General features: G+C 50.5%; 1 long non-coding RNA gene across 1 annotated transcript; it reads right to left on the reverse strand.

Annotated features, from left to right (window-relative positions):
• Nucleotides 1-12,775: 12,775 nt before the first annotated feature.
• LOC147649968 (uncharacterized) lies at nucleotides 12,776-19,365 on the reverse strand. Its single transcript, XR_015277245.1, has 5 exons — nucleotides 16,823-19,365; nucleotides 16,500-16,733; nucleotides 13,666-16,208; nucleotides 13,343-13,576; nucleotides 12,776-13,051 (listed from the first exon to the last, which is right to left on the reverse strand). It is a non-coding gene; the product is annotated as an uncharacterized LOC147649968 (long non-coding RNA).
• Nucleotides 19,366-20,499: the final 1,134 nt, after the last annotated feature.

Below are 20,499 nucleotides of genomic sequence, written 5' to 3' on the forward strand. Positions count from 1 at the left end.
GCCAGCCAGTGCTTTTTGGGGCAGCAGCAGCAGCTGAGAGTGTGGCAGAGCGGTTGTGATACTCTTTTTAGAGTCCTGCAAACATTGTTCCCGAAACAACCCACAGCTTTGCAAATGTGCCCGAAGAAAATGCAAAGAGAACTGGGGTGTGAAAATCAAAGACTGTTTATCTGTAGAAGAAAAGGAACAAGAATGAACTACACCACATATTTACACTGTAAGAATATTGGTAACAACAACAACAACAACCACAACAACAACAACAAACTATAGAACCTATTTACCTGAGAACAGCTCTAACAAAACTCTATGAAACGTATTTACAGACAACTTAAACAAACTCTAAAACCTCTATCCTGAACACAACAACTGTAAAACGTATGTACAGCAGGGTGGCATCTGTGTCTGTGATGTCCCTAAGTCCTGGAAGAAAAACAAGTAGCACGGTCAGTGCAGTCAGGCACGGAAGGGTGTTCCATGTGCTGCCGGGCTGGGACACTGGCCCAGTGGGACTCTGCTGCCAGAAGGGAGCCTGGCTGGGGGCTGTGGCCCAGGCACTGGAACAGGGCTTGTGTGGCCCACAGCAAGCCCAGGCCAGGCCAGGGATGGCCAGCAGAATCCAGTGCATGGGCTAGCGTGTCCCTGAGCAGGAAGTGCCCAGCCCGGCCCCAGGCTGGCAGCAGGGGCCCCACTCTGCCTGTGGGGAGCACCTGCCTGTTCTGCTGCTGGCATCGGTCTTCATCCCAAGACCATGTCTTGCTCCTTGTCTTTTAGATCAATATCCATCTCTTCAACATAATCTTTCGTTTCCACCTCCATCTCTTCCTCTGTCTCGTACATATCCACATCCATCTCTTGCTCTCCAGTATCCTCTCCGTCCACTTCCATGGCTTCTTCTCTATCAGTCTGTGTATCGACGTCCGTCTCCTCCTCTCCGTCTGTGCCAGCCTGCAGAGGTAGCAAAATTTCCCAGCCTGTCCCACAGAGCTCCAGCCCAGCCAGGCAGCTGCGGGGTGTCCGCCTCCGTGGAATAGTACCATAGCTCTTTTGGAACAAATGCAGACATCCTGCAGGGATGGAGAGCAAAATCCAAGCGATGGGGAGCTTTGGGGACTGCTGGGGGAATCAGGGAGCAGGTGGCAACAAGGTGACAGGGGTAGGCTTGGAGCAGGGTGAATGAAGAGCGTGCTGGCACAAGGAGCCAAGGGTTGTGTTGTGGCCGTTGCTGGATGCTGGAAGTTCTAGCTGGAGCGTGCACTGTGACATCACCGCCAGGAGTTCAGGCCCAGGCTGAAGTGGACAACGGAGACCGTAGAATGAATGATGGAATCCCTGGGTGCTTGGGCTTGGAAGGGACCCTAAAGACCATCTTGTTCCAAGCGGAGCGATCTTCCCCTAGAATAGGTTGCTCAGAGCCCCGCTCCCAGCTGGCCTTGGATGTTGCCAAGGATGGAGCATCCCCAGCCTCTGTGCACAGCCTGGGCCAGTGGCCCAGCAGCCGGAGTGGAAAAGAGCAGCTTCATTAGATCCAACTTCAAGCTCACTCCTGCAGTTGAAAGGCTTCTCCTCCCTGTGCCCATCTTTCCTAGAGCTGCAGGGAGGCCTCGCCAGCCCCCTTCTCTTTCCAGGCTGAGCATCCCCAGCCCCACACGGACAGCAGTCCGATGCGTGGCAGTCAAGGCTAAAGGGTAGCAAATGGCTACATCAGGAAGTGAGAGATGGAAGCTTTTGGAGATGGAAGCTTTACCTCTAAATGTAGAAAAGAAAGAGAAGTGGAGGGGGAAATGGTGGGACTCTGGCTCTGTTCTAACTGGCGAAGATTTTCTTTTCTTCTTTTCTGTCGTGCTAACCCAAGTTCTGTTGTTTGAAAGGAGGTTTAGCAAAATATCCATCGTCTTCTCCACTGCTGAAACACTGAACAACACCTGGGCAGGCTGAGGATGCAGAGCAAAACCTGCAAATATCTACTGCTGATCGTGATCCTGGGGAATGCAGCTAAAGCCAGCCAAAAGCAATTTCTGGAAAGTCAAGCCTGCTTTACGTTTTCTGGAGTTTGCTTGTGCCAACTTCACCAGTCATTTCTAAAAAAGGAAAAGAAACTCCAAGCAAAAGAGAGAAAAACACAAAGAAACCAACCCAAAGAAACCAATCAAACAAACAGATAAAACACCCCCAATCAAACCAAAGGCAATGAGAAGTTAGGACTAGTTGTAAGGATATCACAGCAGGCGAATGGCTGCTTCCTACTTGGATCACCATCCAAAGCCACCTAGAACAACTTCTCCAAAACATATCCAACAGGACAAATGGAAAAAGTGATCCATGGCAGCTCTGCATTGTGGTGAAGGATGAGCATGCAGTGGTCCAGATGCAGCATTGCTCACCCTCCAGGCTGCTGTTTGCTCTGCTGAAAGACTCTTGCAGGACTCTTGTGGCCCCTCTCCATGCAATGGAAATCATTGCCACAGCTCTCAGTTGAGGCACTGGCATTTCCAGAGCCAGATTCAGGCACAATCCTACTGCCTGCTGAGCATCTGGGAAAGGTGCTGAGCATCTTCAGGCCTAGAAGCACAAAAGAGCTCAGGCTCTCCCCGAACTGGGTTTTCAGGGCAGCTTTCCATATCTCTGCAAGATTTCTTCATCCCTCAACACGTCTGACTTTATTATGTCCAACGATGCATTTGGGTTTCTTCCGTCCTCTTGTGTGCCCGTGAGTAACCTTCCACGTGGATGAAGGAGATTGTGTACAGGACAATTGATTGCGGCATTGCCATTTGGCTTCACTGTCACTCAGCTGAACACGGTCCTTATCTAAGAAGGACTTCCAAGAAATGGGTAGGAGTTTTGGCTGTGAGAGGAGCAGAAAGCACATTTTCTACAGCAAATTGCTAGCTGATGCACTTTCCTCCCTGCCAAAATAGTGATTGCCATTCATCTTCCTGGGAAGAATGTAAAGACCCATTCAGAGATGCCAGGTTCAGCTGGCCTGTGGCTTTGTGTGCCTCATTTCACATGTCCAATTTCAAGGGCCACTAAAAGAGACTCATGTTTGCCTTGCTACCCACAAGTGCTGTAGGTATTTCCAGGAGAAGAGGGAAAACATCGCTGTCCTGTGGTGTGGTAGAAATGCCACCACAACTGTGATTGTGTGAGCAAAGCCAGCCAGTGCTTTTTGGGGCAGCAGCAGCAGCTGAGAGTGTGGCAGAGCGGTTGTGATACTCTTTTTAGAGTCCTGCAAACATTGTTCCCGAAACAACCCACAGCTTTGCAAATGTGCCCGAAGAAAATGCAAAGAGAACTGGGGTGTGAAAATCAAAGACTGTTTATCTGTAGAAGAAAAGGAACAAGAATGAACTACACCACATATTTACACTGTAAGAATATTGGTAACAACAACAACAACAACCACAACAACAACAACAAACTATAGAACCTATTTACCTGAGAAGAGATCTAACAAAACTCTATGAAACGTATTTACAGACAACTTAAACAAACTCTAAAACCTCTATCCTGAACACAACAACTGTAAAACGTATGTACAGCAGGGTGGCATCTGTGTCTGTGATGTCCCTAAGTCCTGGAAGAAAAACAAGTAGCACGGTCAGTGCAGTCAGGCACGGAAGGGTGTTCCATGTGCTGCCAGGCTGGGACACTGGCCCAGTGGGACTCTGCTGCCAGAAGGGAGCCTGGCTGGGGGCTGTGGCCCAGGCACTGGAACAGGGCTTGTGTGGCCCACAGCAAGCCCAGGCCAGGCCAGGGATGGCCAGCAGAATCCAGTGCATGGGCTAGCGTGTCCCTGAGCAGGAAGTGCCCAGCCCGGCCCCAGGCTGGCAGCAGGGGCCCCACTCTGCCTGTGGGGAGCACCTGCCTGTTCTGCTGCTGGCATCGGTCTTCATCCCAAGACCATGTCTTCCTCCTTGTCTTTTAGATCAATATCCATCTCTTCAACATAATCTTTCGTTTCCACCTCCATCTCTTCCTCTGTCTCGTACATATCCACATCCATCTCTTGCTCTCCAGTATCCTCTCCGTCCACTTCCATGGCTTCTTCTCTATCAGTCTGTGTATCGACGTCCGTCTCCTCCTCTCCGTCTGTGCCAGCCTGCAGAGGTAGCAAAATTTCCCAGCCTGTCCCACAGAGCTCCAGCCCAGCCAGGCAGCTGCGGGGTGTCCGCCTCCGTGGAATAGTACCATAGCTCTTTTGGAACAAATGCAGACATCCTGCAGGGATGGAGAGCAAAATCCAAGCGATGGGGAGCTTTGGGGACTGCTGGGGGAATCAGGGAGCAGGTGGCAACAAGGTGACAGGGGTAGGCTTGGAGCAGGGTGAATGAAGAGCGTGCTGGCACAAGGAGCCAAGGGTTGTGTTGTGGCCGTTGCTGGATGCTGGAAGTTCTAGCTGGAGCGTGCACTGTGACATCACCGCCAGGAGTTCAGGCCCAGGCTGAAGTGGACAACGGAGACCGTAGAATGAATGATGGAATCCCTGGGTGCTTGGGCTTGGAAGGGACCCTAAAGACCATCTTGTTCCAAGCGGAGCGATCTTCCCCTAGAATAGGTTGCTCAGAGCCCCGCTCCCAGCTGGCCTTGGATGTTGCCAAGGATGGAGCATCCCCAGCCTCTGTGCACAGCCTGGGCCAGTGGCCCAGCAGCCGGAGTGGAAAAGAGCAGCTTCATTAGATCCAACTTCAAGCTCACTCCTGCAGTTGAAAGGCTTCTCCTCCCTGTGCCCATCTTTCCTAGAGCTGCAGGGAGGCCTCGCCAGCCCCCTTCTCTTTCCAGGCTGAGCATCCCCAGCCCCACACGGACAGCAGTCCGATGCGTGGCAGTCAAGGCTAAAGGGTAGCAAATGGCTACATCAGGAAGTGAGAGATGGAAGCTTTTGGAGATGGAAGCTTTACCTCTAAATGTAGAAAAGAAAGAGAAGTGGAGGGGGAAATGGTGGGACTCTGGCTCTGTTCTAACTGGCGAAGATTTTCTTTTCTTCTTTTCTGTCGTGCTAACCCAAGTTCTGTTGTTTGAAAGGAGGTTTAGCAAAATATCCATCGTCTTCTCCACTGCTGAAACACTGAACAACACCTGGGCAGGCTGAGGATGCAGAGCAAAACCTGCAAATATCTACTGCTGATCGTGATCCTGGGGAATGCAGCTAAAGCCAGCCAAAAGCAATTTCTGGAAAGTCAAGCCTGCTTTACGTTTTCTGGAGTTTGCTTGTGCCAACTTCACCAGTCATTTCTAAAAAAGGAAAAGAAACTCCAAGCAAAAGAGAGAAAAACACAAAGAAACCAACCCAAAGAAACCAATCAAACAAACAGATAAAACACCCCCAATCAAACCAAAGGCAATGAGAAGTTAGGACTAGTTGTAAGGATATCACAGCAGGCGAATGGCTGCTTCCTACTTGGATCACCATCCAAAGCCACCTAGAACAACTTGTCCAAAACATATCCAACAGGAGAAATGGAAAAAGTGATCCATGGCAGCTCTGCATTGTGGTGAAGGATGAGCATGCAGTGGTCCAGATGCAGCATTGCTCACCCTCCAGGCTGCTGTTTGCTCTGCTGAAAGACTCTTGCAGGACTCTTGTGGCCCCTCTCCATGCAATGGAAATCCTTGCCACAGCTCTCAGTTGAGGCACTGGCATTTCCAGAGCCAGATTCAGGCACAATCCTACTGCCTGCTGAGCATCTGGGAAAGCTGCTGAGCATCTTCAGGCCTAGAAGCACAAAAGAGCTCAGGCTCTCCCCGAACTGGGTTTTCAGGGCAGCTTTCCATATCTCTGCAAGATTTCTTCATCCCTCAACACGTCTGACTTTATTATGTCCAACGATGCATTTGGGTTTCTTCCGTCCTCTTGTGTGCCCGTGAGTAACCTTCCACGTGGATGAAGGAGATTGTGTACAGGACAATTGATTGCGGCATTGCCATTTGGCTTCACTGTCACTCAGCTGAACATGGTCCTTATCTAAGAAGGACTTCCAAGAAATGGGTAGGAGTTTTGGCTGTGAGAGGAGCAGAAAGCACATTTTCTACAGCAAATTGCTAGCTGATGCACTTTCCTCCCTGCCAAAATAGTGATTGCCATTCATCTTCCTGGGAAGAATGTAAAGACCCATTCAGAGATGCCAGGTTCAGCTGGCCTGTGGCTTTGTGTGCCTCATTTCACATGTCCAATTTCAAGGGCCACTAAAAGAGACTCATGTTTGCCTTGCTACCCACAAGTGCTGTAGGTATTTCCAGGAGAAGAGGGAAAACATCGCTGTCCTGTGGTGTGGTAGAAATGCCACCACAACTGTGATTGTGTGAGCAAAGCCAGCCAGTGCTTTTTGGGGCAGCAGCAGCAGCTGAGAGTGTGGCAGAGCGGTTGTGATACTCTTTTTAGAGTCCTGCAAACATTGTTCCCGAAACAACCCACAGCTTTGCAAATGTGCCCGAAGAAAATGCAAAGAGAACTGGGGTGTGAAAATCAAAGACTGTTTATCTGTAGAAGAAAAGGAACAAGAATGAACTACACCACATATTTACACTGTAAGAATATTGGTAACAACAACAACAACAACCACAACAACAACAACAAACTATAGAACCTATTTACCTGAGAAGAGATCTAACAAAACTCTATGAAACGTATTTACAGACAACTTAAACAAACTCTAAAACCTCTATCCTGAACACAACAACTGTAAAACGTATGTACAGCAGGGTGGCATCTGTGTCTGTGATGTCCCTAAGTCCTGGAAGAAAAACAAGTAGCACGGTCAGTGCAGTCAGGCACGGAAGGGTGTTCCATGTGCTGCCGGGCTGGGACACTGGCCCAGTGGGACTCTGCTGCCAGAAGGGAGCCTGGCTGGGGGCTGTGGCCCAGGCACTGGAACAGGGCTTGTGTGGCCCACAGCAAGCCCAGGCCAGGCCAGGGATGGCCAGCAGAATCCAGTGCATGGGCTAGCGTGTCCCTGAGCAGGAAGTGCCCAGCCCGGCCCCAGGCTGGCAGCAGGGGCCCCACTCTGCCTGTGGGGAGCACCTGCCTGTTCTGCTGCTGGCATCGGTCTTCATCCCAAGACCATGTCTTCCTCCTTGTCTTTTAGATCAATATCCATCTCTTCAACATAATCTTTCGTTTCCACCTCCATCTCTTCCTCTGTCTCGTACATATCCACATCCATCTCTTGCTCTCCAGTATCCTCTCCGTCCACTTCCATGGCTTCTTCTCTATCAGTCTGTGTATCGACGTCCGTCTCCTCCTCTCCGTCTGTGCCAGCCTGCAGAGGTAGCAAAATTTCCCAGCCTGTCCCACAGAGCTCCAGCCCAGCCAGGCAGCTGCGGGGTGTCCGCCTCCGTGGAATAGTACCATAGCTCTTTTGGAACAAATGCAGACATCCTGCAGGGATGGAGAGCAAAATCCAAGCGATGGGGAGCTTTGGGGACTGCTGGGGGAATCAGGGAGCAGGTGGCAACAAGGTGACAGGGGTAGGCTTGGAGCAGGGTGAATGAAGAGCGTGCTGGCACAAGGAGCCAAGGGTTGTGTTGTGGCCGTTGCTGGATGCTGGAAGTTCTAGCTGGAGCGTGCACTGTGACATCACCGCCAGGAGTTCAGGCCCAGGCTGAAGTGGACAACGGAGACCGTAGAATGAATGATGGAATCCCTGGGTGCTTGGGCTTGGAAGGGACCCTAAAGACCATCTTGTTCCAAGCGGAGCGATCTTCCCCTAGAATAGGTTGCTCAGAGCCCCGCTCCCAGCTGGCCTTGGATGTTGCCAAGGATGGAGCATCCCCAGCCTCTGTGCACAGCCTGGGCCAGTGGCCCAGCAGCCTGAGTGGAAAAGAGCAGCTTCATTAGATCCAACTTCAAGCTCACTCCTGCAGTTGAAAGGCTTCTCCTCCCTGTGCCCATCTTTCCTAGAGCTGCAGGGAGGCCTCGCCAGCCCCCTTCTCTTTCCAGGCTGAGCATCCCCAGCCCCACACGGACAGCAGTCCGATGCGTGGCAGTCAAGGCTAAAGGGTAGCAAATGGCTACACCAGGAAGTGAGAGATGGAAGCTTTTGGAGATGGAAGCTTTACCTCTAAATGTAGAAAAGAAAGAGAAGTGGAGGGGGAAATGGTGGGACTCTGGCTCTGTTCTAACTGGCGAAGATTTTCTTTTCTTCTTTTCTGTCGTGCTAACCCAAGTTCTGTTGTTTGAAAGGAGGTTTAGCAAAATATCCATCGTCTTCTCCACTGCTGAAACACTGAACAACACCTGGGCAGGCTGAGGATGCAGAGCAAAACCTGCAAATATCTACTGCTGATCGTGATCCTGGGGAATGCAGCTAAAGCCAGCCAAAAGCAATTTCTGGAAAGTCAAGCCTGCTTTACGTTTTCTGGAGTTTGCTTGTGCCAACTTCACCAGTCATTTCTAAAAAAGGAAAAGAAACTCCAAGCAAAACAGAGAAAAACACAAAGAAACCAACCCAAAGAAACCAATCAAACAAACAGATAAAACACCCCCAATCAAACCAAAGGCAATGAGAAGTTAGGACTAGTTGTAAGGATATCACAGCAGGCGAATGGCTGCTTCCTACTTGGATCACCATCCAAAGCCACCTAGAACAACTTCTCCAAAACATATCCAACAGGACAAATGGAAAAAGTGATCCATGGCAGCTCTGCATTGTGGTGAAGGATGAGCATGCAGTGGTCCAGATGCAGCATTGCTCACCCTCCAGGCTGCTGTTTGCTCTGCTGAAAGACTCTTGCAGGACTCTTGTGGCCCCTCTCCATGCAATGGAAATCATTGCCACAGCTCTCAGTTGAGGCACTGGCATTTCCAGAGCCAGATTCAGGCACAATCCTACCGCCTGCTGAGCATCTGGGAAAGGTGCTGAGCATCTTCAGGCCTAGAAGCACAAAAGAGCTCAGGCTCTCCCCGAACTGGGTTTTCAGGGCAGCTTTCCATATCTCTGCAAGATTTCTTCATCCCTCAACACGTCTGACTTTATTATGTCCAACGATGCATTTGGGTTTCTTCTGTCCTCTTGTGTGCCCGTGAGTAACCTTCCACGTGGATGAAGGAGATTGTGTACAGGACAATTGATTGCGGCATTGCCATTTGGCTTCACTGTCACTCAGCTGAACACGGTCCTTATCTAAGAAGGACTTCCAAGAAATGGGTAGGAGTTTTGGCTGTGAGAGGAGCAGAAAGCACATTTTCTACAGCAAATTGCTAGCTGATGCACTTTCCTCCCTGCCAAAATAGTGATTGCCATTCATCTTCCTGGGAAGAATGTAAAGACCCATTCAGAGATGCCAGGTTCAGCTGGCCTGTGGCTTTGTGTGCCTCATTTCACATGTCCAATTTCAAGGGCCACTAAAAGAGACTCATGTTTGCCTTGCTACCCACAAGTGCTGTAGGTATTTCCAGGAGAAGAGGGAAAACATCGCTGTCCTGTGGTGTGGTAGAAATGCCACCACAACTGTGATTGTGTGAGCAAAGCCAGCCAGTGCTTTTTGGGGCAGCAGCAGCAGCTGAGAGTGTGGCAGAGCGGTTGTGATACTCTTTTTAGAGTCCTGCAAACATTGTTCCCGAAACAACCCACAGCTTTGCAAATGTGCCCGAAGAAAATGCAAAGAGAACTGGGGTGTGAAAATCAAAGACTGTTTATCTGTAGAAGAAAAGGAACAAGAATGAACTACACCACATATTTACACTGTAAGAATATTGGTAACAACAACAACAACAACCACAACAACAACAACAAACTATAGAACCTATTTACCTGAGAAGAGATCTAACAAAACTCTATGAAACGTATTTACAGACAACTTAAACAAACTCTAAAACCTCTATCCTGAACACAACAACTGTAAAACGTATGTACAGCAGGGTGGCATCTGTGTCTGTGATGTCCCTAAGTCCTGGAAGAAAAACAAGTAGCACGGTCAGTGCAGTCAGGCACGGAAGGGTGTTCCATGTGCTGCCGGGCTGGGACACTGGCCCAGTGGGACTCTGCTGCCAGAAGGGAGCCTGGCTGGGGGCTGTGGCCCAGGCACTGGAACAGGGCTTGTGTGGCCCACAGCAAGCCCAGGCCAGGCCAGGGATGGCCAGCAGAATCCAGTGCATGGGCTAGCGTGTCCCTGAGCAGGAAGTGCCCAGCCCGGCCCCAGGCTGGCAGCAGGGGCCCCACTCTGCCTGTGGGGAGCACCTGCCTGTTCTGCTGCTGGCATCGGTCTTCATCCCAAGACCATGTCTTGCTCCTTGTCTTTTAGATCAATATCCATCTCTTCAACATAATCTTTCGTTTCCACCTCCATCTCTTCCTCTGTCTCGTACATATCCACATCCATCTCTTGCTCTCCAGTATCCTCTCCGTCCACTTCCATGGCTTCTTCTCTATCAGTCTGTGTATCGACGTCCGTCTCCTCCTCTCCGTCTGTGCCAGCCTGCAGAGGTAGCAAAATTTCCCAGCCTGTCCCACAGAGCTCCAGCCCAGCCAGGCAGCTGCGGGGTGTCCGCCTCCGTGGAATAGTACCATAGCTCTTTTGGAACAAATGCAGACATCCTGCAGGGATGGAGAGCAAAATCCAAGCGATGGGGAGCTTTGGGGACTGCTGGGGGAATCAGGGAGCAGGTGGCAACAAGGTGACAGGGGTAGGCTTGGAGCAGGGTGAATGAAGAGCGTGCTGGCACAAGGAGCCAAGGGTTGTGTTGTGGCCGTTGCTGGATGCTGGAAGTTCTAGCTGGAGCGTGCACTGTGACATCACCGCCAGGAGTTCAGGCCCAGGCTGAAGTGGACAACGGAGACCGTAGAATGAATGATGGAATCCCTGGGTGCTTGGGCTTGGAAGGGACCCTAAAGACCATCTTGTTCCAAGCGGAGCGATCTTCCCCTAGAATAGGTTGCTCAGAGCCCCGCTCCCAGCTGGCCTTGGATGTTGCCAAGGATGGAGCATCCCCAGCCTCTGTGCACAGCCTGGGCCAGTGGCCCAGCAGCCGGAGTGGAAAAGAGCAGCTTCATTAGATCCAACTTCAAGCTCACTCCTGCAGTTGAAAGGCTTCTCCTCCCTGTGCCCATCTTTCCTAGAGCTGCAGGGAGGCCTCGCCAGCCCCCTTCTCTTTCCAGGCTGAGCATCCCCAGCCCCACACGGACAGCAGTCCGATGCGTGGCAGTCAAGGCTAAAGGGTAGCAAATGGCTACATCAGGAAGTGAGAGATGGAAGCTTTTGGAGATGGAAGCTTTACCTCTAAATGTAGAAAAGAAAGAGAAGTGGAGGGGGAAATGGTGGGACTCTGGCTCTGTTCTAACTGGCGAAGATTTTCTTTTCTTCTTTTCTGTCGTGCTAACCCAAGTTCTGTTGTTTGAAAGGAGGTTTAGCAAAATATCCATCGTCTTCTCCACTGCTGAAACACTGAACAACACCTGGGCAGGCTGAGGATGCAGAGCAAAACCTGCAAATATCTACTGCTGATCGTGATCCTGGGGAATGCAGCTAAAGCCAGCCAAAAGCAATTTCTGGAAAGTCAAGCCTGCTTTACGTTTTCTGGAGTTTGCTTGTGCCAACTTCACCAGTCATTTCTAAAAAAGGAAAAGAAACTCCAAGCAAAAGAGAGAAAAACACAAAGAAACCAACCCAAAGAAACCAATCAAACAAACAGATAAAACACCCCCAATCAAACCAAAGGCAATGAGAAGTTAGGACTAGTTGTAAGGATATCACAGCAGGCGAATGGCTGCTTCCTACTTGGATCACCATCCAAAGCCACCTAGAACAACTTCTCCAAAACATATCCAACAGGACAAATGGAAAAAGTGATCCATGGCAGCTCTGCATTGTGGTGAAGGATGAGCATGCAGTGGTCCAGATGCAGCATTGCTCACCCTCCAGGCTGCTGTTTGCTCTGCTGAAAGACTCTTGCAGGACTCTTGTGGCCCCTCTCCATGCAATGGAAATCATTGCCACAGCTCTCAGTTGAGGCACTGGCATTTCCAGAGCCAGATTCAGGCACAATCCTACCGCCTGCTGAGCATCTGGGAAAGGTGCTGAGCATCTTCAGGCCTAGAAGCACAAAAGAGCTCAGGCTCTCCCCGAACTGGGTTTTCAGGGCAGCTTTCCATATCTCTGCAAGATTTCTTCATCCCTCAACACGTCTGACTTTATTATGTCCAACGATGCATTTGGGTTTCTTCCGTCCTCTTGTGTGCCCGTGAGTAACCTTCCACGTGGATGAAGGAGATTGTGTACAGGACAATTGATTGCGGCATTGCCATTTGGCTTCACTGTCACTCAGCTGAACACGGTCCTTATCTAAGAAGGACTTCCAAGAAATGGGTAGGAGTTTTGGCTGTGAGAGGAGCAGAAAGCACATTTTCTACAGCAAATTGCTAGCTGATGCACTTTCCTCCCTGCCAAAATAGTGATTGCCATTCATCTTCCTGGGAAGAATGTAAAGACCCATTCAGAGATGCCAGGTTCAGCTGGCCTGTGGCTTTGTGTGCCTCATTTCACATGTCCAATTTCAAGGGCCACTAAAAGAGACTCATGTTTGCCTTGCTACCCACAAGTGCTGTAGGTATTTCCAGGAGAAGAGGGAAAACATCGCTGTCCTGTGGTGTGGTAGAAATGCCACCACAACTGTGATTGTGTGAGCAAAGCCAGCCAGTGCTTTTTGGGGCAGCAGCAGCAGCTGAGAGTGTGGCAGAGCGGTTGTGATACTCTTTTTAGAGTCCTGCAAACATTGTTCCCGAAACAACCCACAGCTTTGCAAATGTGCCCGAAGAAAATGCAAAGAGAACTGGGGTGTGAAAATCAAAGACTGTTTATCTGTAGAAGAAAAGGAACAAGAATGAACTACACCACATATTTACACTGTAAGAATATTGGTAACAACAACAACAACAACCACAACAACAACAACAAACTATAGAACCTATTTACCTGAGAAGAGATCTAACAAAACTCTATGAAACGTATTTACAGACAACTTAAACAAACTCTAAAACCTCTATCCTGAACACAACAACTGTAAAACGTATGTACAGCAGGGTGGCATCTGTGTCTGTGATGTCCCTAAGTCCTGGAAGAAAAACAAGTAGCACGGTCAGTGCAGTCAGGCACGGAAGGGTGTTCCATGTGCTGCCGGGCTGGGACACTGGCCCAGTGGGACTCTGCTGCCAGAAGGGAGCCTGGCTGGGGGCTGTGGCCCAGGCACTGGAACAGGGCTTGTGTGGCCCACAGCAAGCCCAGGCCAGGCCAGGGATGGCCAGCAGAATCCAGTGCATGGGCTAGCGTGTCCCTGAGCAGGAAGTGCCCAGCCCGGCCCCAGGCTGGCAGCAGGGGCCCCACTCTGCCTGTGGGGAGCACCTGCCTGTTCTGCTGCTGGCATCGGTCTTCATCCCAAGACCATGTCTTGCTCCTTGTCTTTTAGATCAATATCCATCTCTTCAACATAATCTTTCGTTTCCACCTCCATCTCTTCCTCTGTCTCGTACATATCCACATCCATCTCTTGCTCTCCAGTATCCTCTCCGTCCACTTCCATGGCTTCTTCTCTATCAGTCTGTGTATCGACGTCCGTCTCCTCCTCTCCGTCTGTGCCAGCCTGCAGAGGTAGCAAAATTTCCCAGCCTGTCCCACAGAGCTCCAGCCCAGCCAGGCAGCTGCGGGGTGTCCGCCTCCGTGGAATAGTACCATAGCTCTTTTGGAACAAATGCAGACATCCTGCAGGGATGGAGAGCAAAATCCAAGCGATGGGGAGCTTTGGGGACTGCTGGGGGAATCAGGGAGCAGGTGGCAACAAGGTGACAGGGGTAGGCTTGGAGCAGGGTGAATGAAGAGCGTGCTGGCACAAGGAGCCAAGGGTTGTGTTGTGGCCGTTGCTGGATGCTGGAAGTTCTAGCTGGAGCGTGCACTGTGACATCACCGCCAGGAGTTCAGGCCCAGGCTGAAGTGGACAACGGAGACCGTAGAATGAATGATGGAATCCCTGGGTGCTTGGGCTTGGAAGGGACCCTAAAGACCATCTTGTTCCAAGCGGAGCGATCTTCCCCTAGAATAGGTTGCTCAGAGCCCCGCTCCCAGCTGGCCTTGGATGTTGCCAAGGATGGAGCATCCCCAGCCTCTGTGCACAGCCTGGGCCAGTGGCCCAGCAGCCGGAGTGGAAAAGAGCAGCTTCATTAGATCCAACTTCAAGCTCACTCCTGCAGTTGAAAGGCTTCTCCTCCCTGTGCCCATCTTTCCTAGAGCTGCAGGGAGGCCTCGCCAGCCCCCTTCTCTTTCCAGGCTGAGCATCCCCAGCCCCACACGGACAGCAGTCCGATGCGTGGCAGTCAAGGCTAAAGGGTAGCAAATGGCTACATCAGGAAGTGAGAGATGGAAGCTTTTGGAGATGGAAGCTTTACCTCTAAATGTAGAAAAGAAAGAGAAGTGGAGGGGGAAATGGTGGGACTCTGGCTCTGTTCTAACTGGCGAAGATTTTCTTTTCTTCTTTTCTGTCGTGCTAACCCAAGTTCTGTTGTTTGAAAGGAGGTTTAGCAAAATATCCATCGTCTTCTCCACTGCTGAAACACTGAACAACACCTGGGCAGGCTGAGGATGCAGAGCAAAACCTGCAAATATCTACTGCTGATCGTGATCCTGGGGAATGCAGCTAAAGCCAGCCAAAAGCAATTTCTGGAAAGTCAAGCCTGCTTTACGTTTTCTGGAGTTTGCTTGTGCCAACTTCACCAGTCATTTCTAAAAAAGGAAAAGAAACTCCAAGCAAAAGAGAGAAAAACACAAAGAAACCAACCCAAAGAAACCAATCAAACAAACAGATAAAACACCCCCAATCAAACCAAAGGCAATGAGAAGTTAGGACTAGTTGTAAGGATATCACAGCAGGCGAATGGCTGCTTCCTACTTGGATCACCATCCAAAGCCACCTAGAACAACTTGTCCAAAACATATCCAACAGGAGAAATGGAAAAAGTGATCCATGGCAGCTCTGCATTGTGGTGAAGGATGAGCATGCAGTGGTCCAGATGCAGCATTGCTCACCCTCCAGGCTGCTGTTTGCTCTGCTGAAAGACTCTTGCAGGACTCTTGTGGCCCCTCTCCATGCAATGGAAATCCTTGCCACAGCTCTCAGTTGAGGCACTGGCATTTCCAGAGCCAGATTCAGGCACAATCCTACTGCCTGCTGAGCATCTGGGAAAGCTGCTGAGCATCTTCAGGCCTAGAAGCACAAAAGAGCTCAGGCTCTCCCCGAACTGGGTTTTCAGGGCAGCTTTCCATATCTCTGCAAGATTTCTTCATCCCTCAACACGTCTGACTTTATTATGTCCAACGATGCATTTGGGTTTCTTCCGTCCTCTTGTGTGCCCGTGAGTAACCTTCCACGTGGATGAAGGAGATTGTGTACAGGACAATTGATTGCGGCATTGCCATTTGGCTTCACTGTCACTCAGCTGAACACGGTCCTTATCTAAGAAGGACTTCCAAGAAATGGGTAGGAGTTTTGGCTGTGAGAGGAGCAGAAAGCACATTTTCTACAGCAAATTGCTAGCTGATGCACTTTCCTCCCTGCCAAAATAGTGATTGCCATTCATCTTCCTGGGAAGAATGTAAAGACCCATTCAGAGATGCCAGGTTCAGCTGGCCTGTGGCTTTGTGTGCCTCATTTCACATGTCCAATTTCAAGGGCCACTAAAAGAGACTCATGTTTGCCTTGCTACCCACAAGTGCTGTAGGTATTTCCAGGAGAAGAGGGAAAACATCGCTGTCCTGTGGTGTGGTAGAAATGCCACCACAACTGTGATTGTGTGAGCAAAGCCAGCCAGTGCTTTTTGGGGCAGCAGCAGCAGCTGAGAGTGTGGCAGAGCGGTTGTGATACTCTTTTTAGAGTCCTGCAAACATTGTTCCCGAAACAACCCACAGCTTTGCAAATGTGCCCGAAGAAAATGCAAAGAGAACTGGGGTGTGAAAATCAAAGACTGTTTATCTGTAGAAGAAAAGGAACAAGAATGAACTACACCACATATTTACACTGTAAGAATATTGGTAACAACAACAACAACAACCACAACAACAACAACAAACTATAGAACCTATTTACCTGAGAAGAGATCTAACAAAACTCTATGAAACGTATTTACAGACAACTTAAACAAACTCTAAAACCTCTATCCTGAACACAACAACTGTAAAACGTATGTACAGCAGGGTGGCATCTGTGTCTGTGATGTCCCTAAGTCCTGGAAGAAAAACAAGTAGCACGGTCAGTGCAGTCAGGCACGGAAGGGTGTTCCATGTGCTGCCGGGCTGGGACACTGGCCCAGTGGGACTCTGCTGCCAGAAGGGAGCCTGGCTGGGGGCTGTGGCCCAGGCACTGGAACAGGGCTTGTGTGGCCCACAGCAAGCCCAGGCCAGGCCAGGGATGGCCAGCAGAATCCAGTGCATGGGCTAGCGTGTCCCTGAGCAGGAAGTGCCCAGCCCGGCCCCAGGCTGGCAGCAGGGGCCCCACTCTGCCTGTGGGGAGCACCTGCCTGTTCTGCTGCTGGCATCGGTCTTCATCCCAAGACCATGTCTTCCTCCTTGTCTTTTAGATCAATATCCATCTCTTCAACATAATCTTTCGTTTCCACCTCCATCTCTTCCTCTGTCTCGTACATATCCACATCCATCTCTTGCTCTCCAGTATCCTCTCCGTCCACTTCCATGGCTTCTTCTCTATCAGTCTGTGTATCGACGTCCGTCTCCTCCTCTCCGTCTGTGCCAGCCTGCAGAGGTAGCAAAATTTCCCAGCCTGTCCCACAGAGCTCCAGCCCAGCCAGGCAGCTGCGGGGTGTCCGCCTCCGTGGAATAGTACCATAGCTCTTTTGGAACAAATGCAGACATCCTGCAGGGATGGAGAGCAAAATCCAAGCGATGGGGAGCTTTGGGGACTGCTGGGGGAATCAGGGAGCAGGTGGCAACAAGGTGACAGGGGTAGGCTTGGAGCAGGGTGAATGAAGAGCGTGCTGGCACAAGGAGCCAAGGGTTGTGTTGTGGCCGTTGCTGGATGCTGGAAGTTCTAGCTGGAGCGTGCACTGTGACATCACCGCCAGGAGTTCAGGCCCAGGCTGAAGTGGACAACGGAGACCGTAGAATGAATGATGGAATCCCTGGGTGCTTGGGCTTGGAAGGGACCCTAAAGACCATCTTGTTCCAAGCGGAGCGATCTTCCCCTAGAATAGGTTGCTCAGAGCCCCGCTCCCAGCTGGCCTTGGATGTTGCCAAGGATGGAGCATCCCCAGCCTCTGTGCACAGCCTGGGCCAGTGGCCCAGCAGCCTGAGTGGAAAAGAGCAGCTTCATTAGATCCAACTTCAAGCTCACTCCTGCAGTTGAAAGGCTTCTCCTCCCTGTGCCCATCTTTCCTAGAGCTGCAGGGAGGCCTCGCCAGCCCCCTTCTCTTTCCAGGCTGAGCATCCCCAGCCCCACACGGACAGCAGTCCGATGCGTGGCAGTCAAGGCTAAAGGGTAGCAAATGGCTACACCAGGAAGTGAGAGATGGAAGCTTTTGGAGATGGAAGCTTTACCTCTAAATGTAGAAAAGAAAGAGAAGTGGAGGGGGAAATGGTGGGACTCTGGCTCTGTTCTAACTGGCGAAGATTTTCTTTTCTTCTTTTCTGTCGTGCTAACCCAAGTTCTGTTGTTTGAAAGGAGGTTTAGCAAAATATCCATCGTCTTCTCCACTGCTGAAACACTGAACAACACCTGGGCAGGCTGAGGATGCAGAGCAAAACCTGCAAATATCTACTGCTGATCGTGATCCTGGGGAATGCAGCTAAAGCCAGCCAAAAGCAATTTCTGGAAAGTCAAGCCTGCTTTACGTTTTCTGGAGTTTGCTTGTGCCAACTTCACCAGTCATTTCTAAAAAAGGAAAAGAAACTCCAAGCAAAACAGAGAAAAACACAAAGAAACCAACCCAAAGAAACCAATCAAACAAACAGATAAAACACCCCCAATCAAACCAAAGGCAATGAGAAGTTAGGACTAGTTGTAAGGATATCACAGCAGGCGAATGGCTGCTTCCTACTTGGATCACCATCCAAAGCCACCTAGAACAACTTCTCCAAAACATATCCAACAGGACAAATGGAAAAAGTGATCCATGGCAGCTCTGCATTGTGGTGAAGGATGAGCATGCAGTGGTCCAGATGCAGCATTGCTCACCCTCCAGGCTGCTGTTTGCTCTGCTGAAAGACTCTTGCAGGACTCTTGTGGCCCCTCTCCATGCAATGGAAATCATTGCCACAGCTCTCAGTTGAGGCACTGGCATTTCCAGAGCCAGATTCAGGCACAATCCTACCGCCTGCTGAGCATCTGGGAAAGGTGCTGAGCATCTTCAGGCCTAGAAGCACAAAAGAGCTCAGGCTCTCCCCGAACTGGGTTTTCAGGGCAGCTTTCCATATCTCTGCAAGATTTCTTCATCCCTCAACACGTCTGACTTTATTATGTCCAACGATGCATTTGGGTTTCTTCTGTCCTCTTGTGTGCCCGTGAGTAACCTTCCACGTGGATGAAGGAGATTGTGTACAGGACAATTGATTGCGGCATTGCCATTTGGCTTCACTGTCACTCAGCTGAACACGGTCCTTATCTAAGAAGGACTTCCAAGAAATGGGTAGGAGTTTTGGCTGTGAGAGGAGCAGAAAGCACATTTTCTACAGCAAATTGCTAGCTGATGCACTTTCCTCCCTGCCAAAATAGTGATTGCCATTCATCTTCCTGGGAAGAATGTAAAGACCCATTCAGAGATGCCAGGTTCAGCTGGCCTGTGGCTTTGTGTGCCTCATTTCACATGTCCAATTTCAAGGGCCACTAAAAGAGACTCATGTTTGCCTTGCTACCCACAAGTGCTGTAGGTATTTCCAGGAGAAGAGGGAAAACATCGCTGTCCTGTGGTGTGGTAGAAATGCCACCACAACTGTGATTGTGTGAGCAAAGCCAGCCAGTGCTTTTTGGGGCAGCAGCAGCAGCTGAGAGTGTGGCAGAGCGGTTGTGATACTCTTTTTAGAGTCCTGCAAACATTGTTCCCGAAACAACCCACAGCTTTGCAAATGTGCCCGAAGAAAATGCAAAGAGAACTGGGGTGTGAAAATCAAAGACTGTTTATCTGTAGAAGAAAAGGAACAAGAATGAACTACACCACATATTTACACTGTAAGAATATTGGTAACAACAACAACAACAACCACAACAACAACAACAAACTATAGAACCTATTTACCTGAGAAGAGATCTAACAAAACTCTATGAAACGTATTTACAGACAACTTAAACAAACTCTAAAACCTCTATCCTGAACACAACAACTGTAAAACGTATGTACAGCAGGGTGGCATCTGTGTCTGTGATGTCCCTAAGTCCTGGAAGAAAAACAAGTAGCACGGTCAGTGCAGTCAGGCACGGAAGGGTGTTCCATGTGCTGCCGGGCTGGGACACTGGCCCAGTGGGACTCTGCTGCCAGAAGGGAGCCTGGCTGGGGGCTGTGGCCCAGGCACTGGAACAGGGCTTGTGTGGCCCACAGCAAGCCCAGGCCAGGCCAGGGATGGCCAGCAGAATCCAGTGCATGGGCTAGCGTGTCCCTGAGCAGGAAGTGCCCAGCCCGGCCCCAGGCTGGCAGCAGGGGCCCCACTCTGCCTGTGGGGAGCACCTGCCTGTTCTGCTGCTGGCATCGGTCTTCATCCCAAGACCATGTCTTGCTCCTTGTCTTTTAGATCAATATCCATCTCTTCAACATAATCTTTCGTTTCCACCTCCATCTCTTCCTCTGTCTCGTACATATCCACATCCATCTCTTGCTCTCCAGTATCCTCTCCGTCCACTTCCATGGCTTCTTCTCTATCAGTCTGTGTATCGACGTCCGTCTCCTCCTCTCCGTCTGTGCCAGCCTGCAGAGGTAGCAAAATTTCCCAGCCTGTCCCACAGAGCTCCAGCCCAGCCAGGCAGCTGCGGGGTGTCCGCCTCCGTGGAATAGTACCATAGCTCTTTTGGAACAAATGCAGACATCCTGCAGGGATGGAGAGCAAAATCCAAGCGATGGGGAGCTTTGGGGACTGCTGGGGGAATCAGGGAGCAGGTGGCAACAAGGTGACAGGGGTAGGCTTGGAGCAGGGTGAATGAAGAGCGTGCTGGCACAAGGAGCCAAGGGTTGTGTTGTGGCCGTTGCTGGATGCTGGAAGTTCTAGCTGGAGCGTGCACTGTGACATCACCGCCAGGAGTTCAGGCCCAGGCTGAAGTGGACAACGGAGACCGTAGAATGAATGATGGAATCCCTGGGTGCTTGGGCTTGGAAGGGACCCTAAAGACCATCTTGTTCCAAGCGGAGCGATCTTCCCCTAGAATAGGTTGCTCAGAGCCCCGCTCCCAGCTGGCCTTGGATGTTGCCAAGGATGGAGCATCCCCAGCCTCTGTGCACAGCCTGGGCCAGTGGCCCAGCAGCCGGAGTGGAAAAGAGCAGCTTCATTAGATCCAACTTCAAGCTCACTCCTGCAGTTGAA

This window comes from Cyanistes caeruleus, chromosome 17, assembly GCF_971803275.1.
Source record: "Cyanistes caeruleus chromosome 17, bCyaCae1.hap1.1, whole genome shotgun sequence".
In the NCBI taxonomy this organism is placed as follows: Eukaryota; Metazoa; Chordata; class Aves; order Passeriformes; family Paridae; genus Cyanistes; species Cyanistes caeruleus.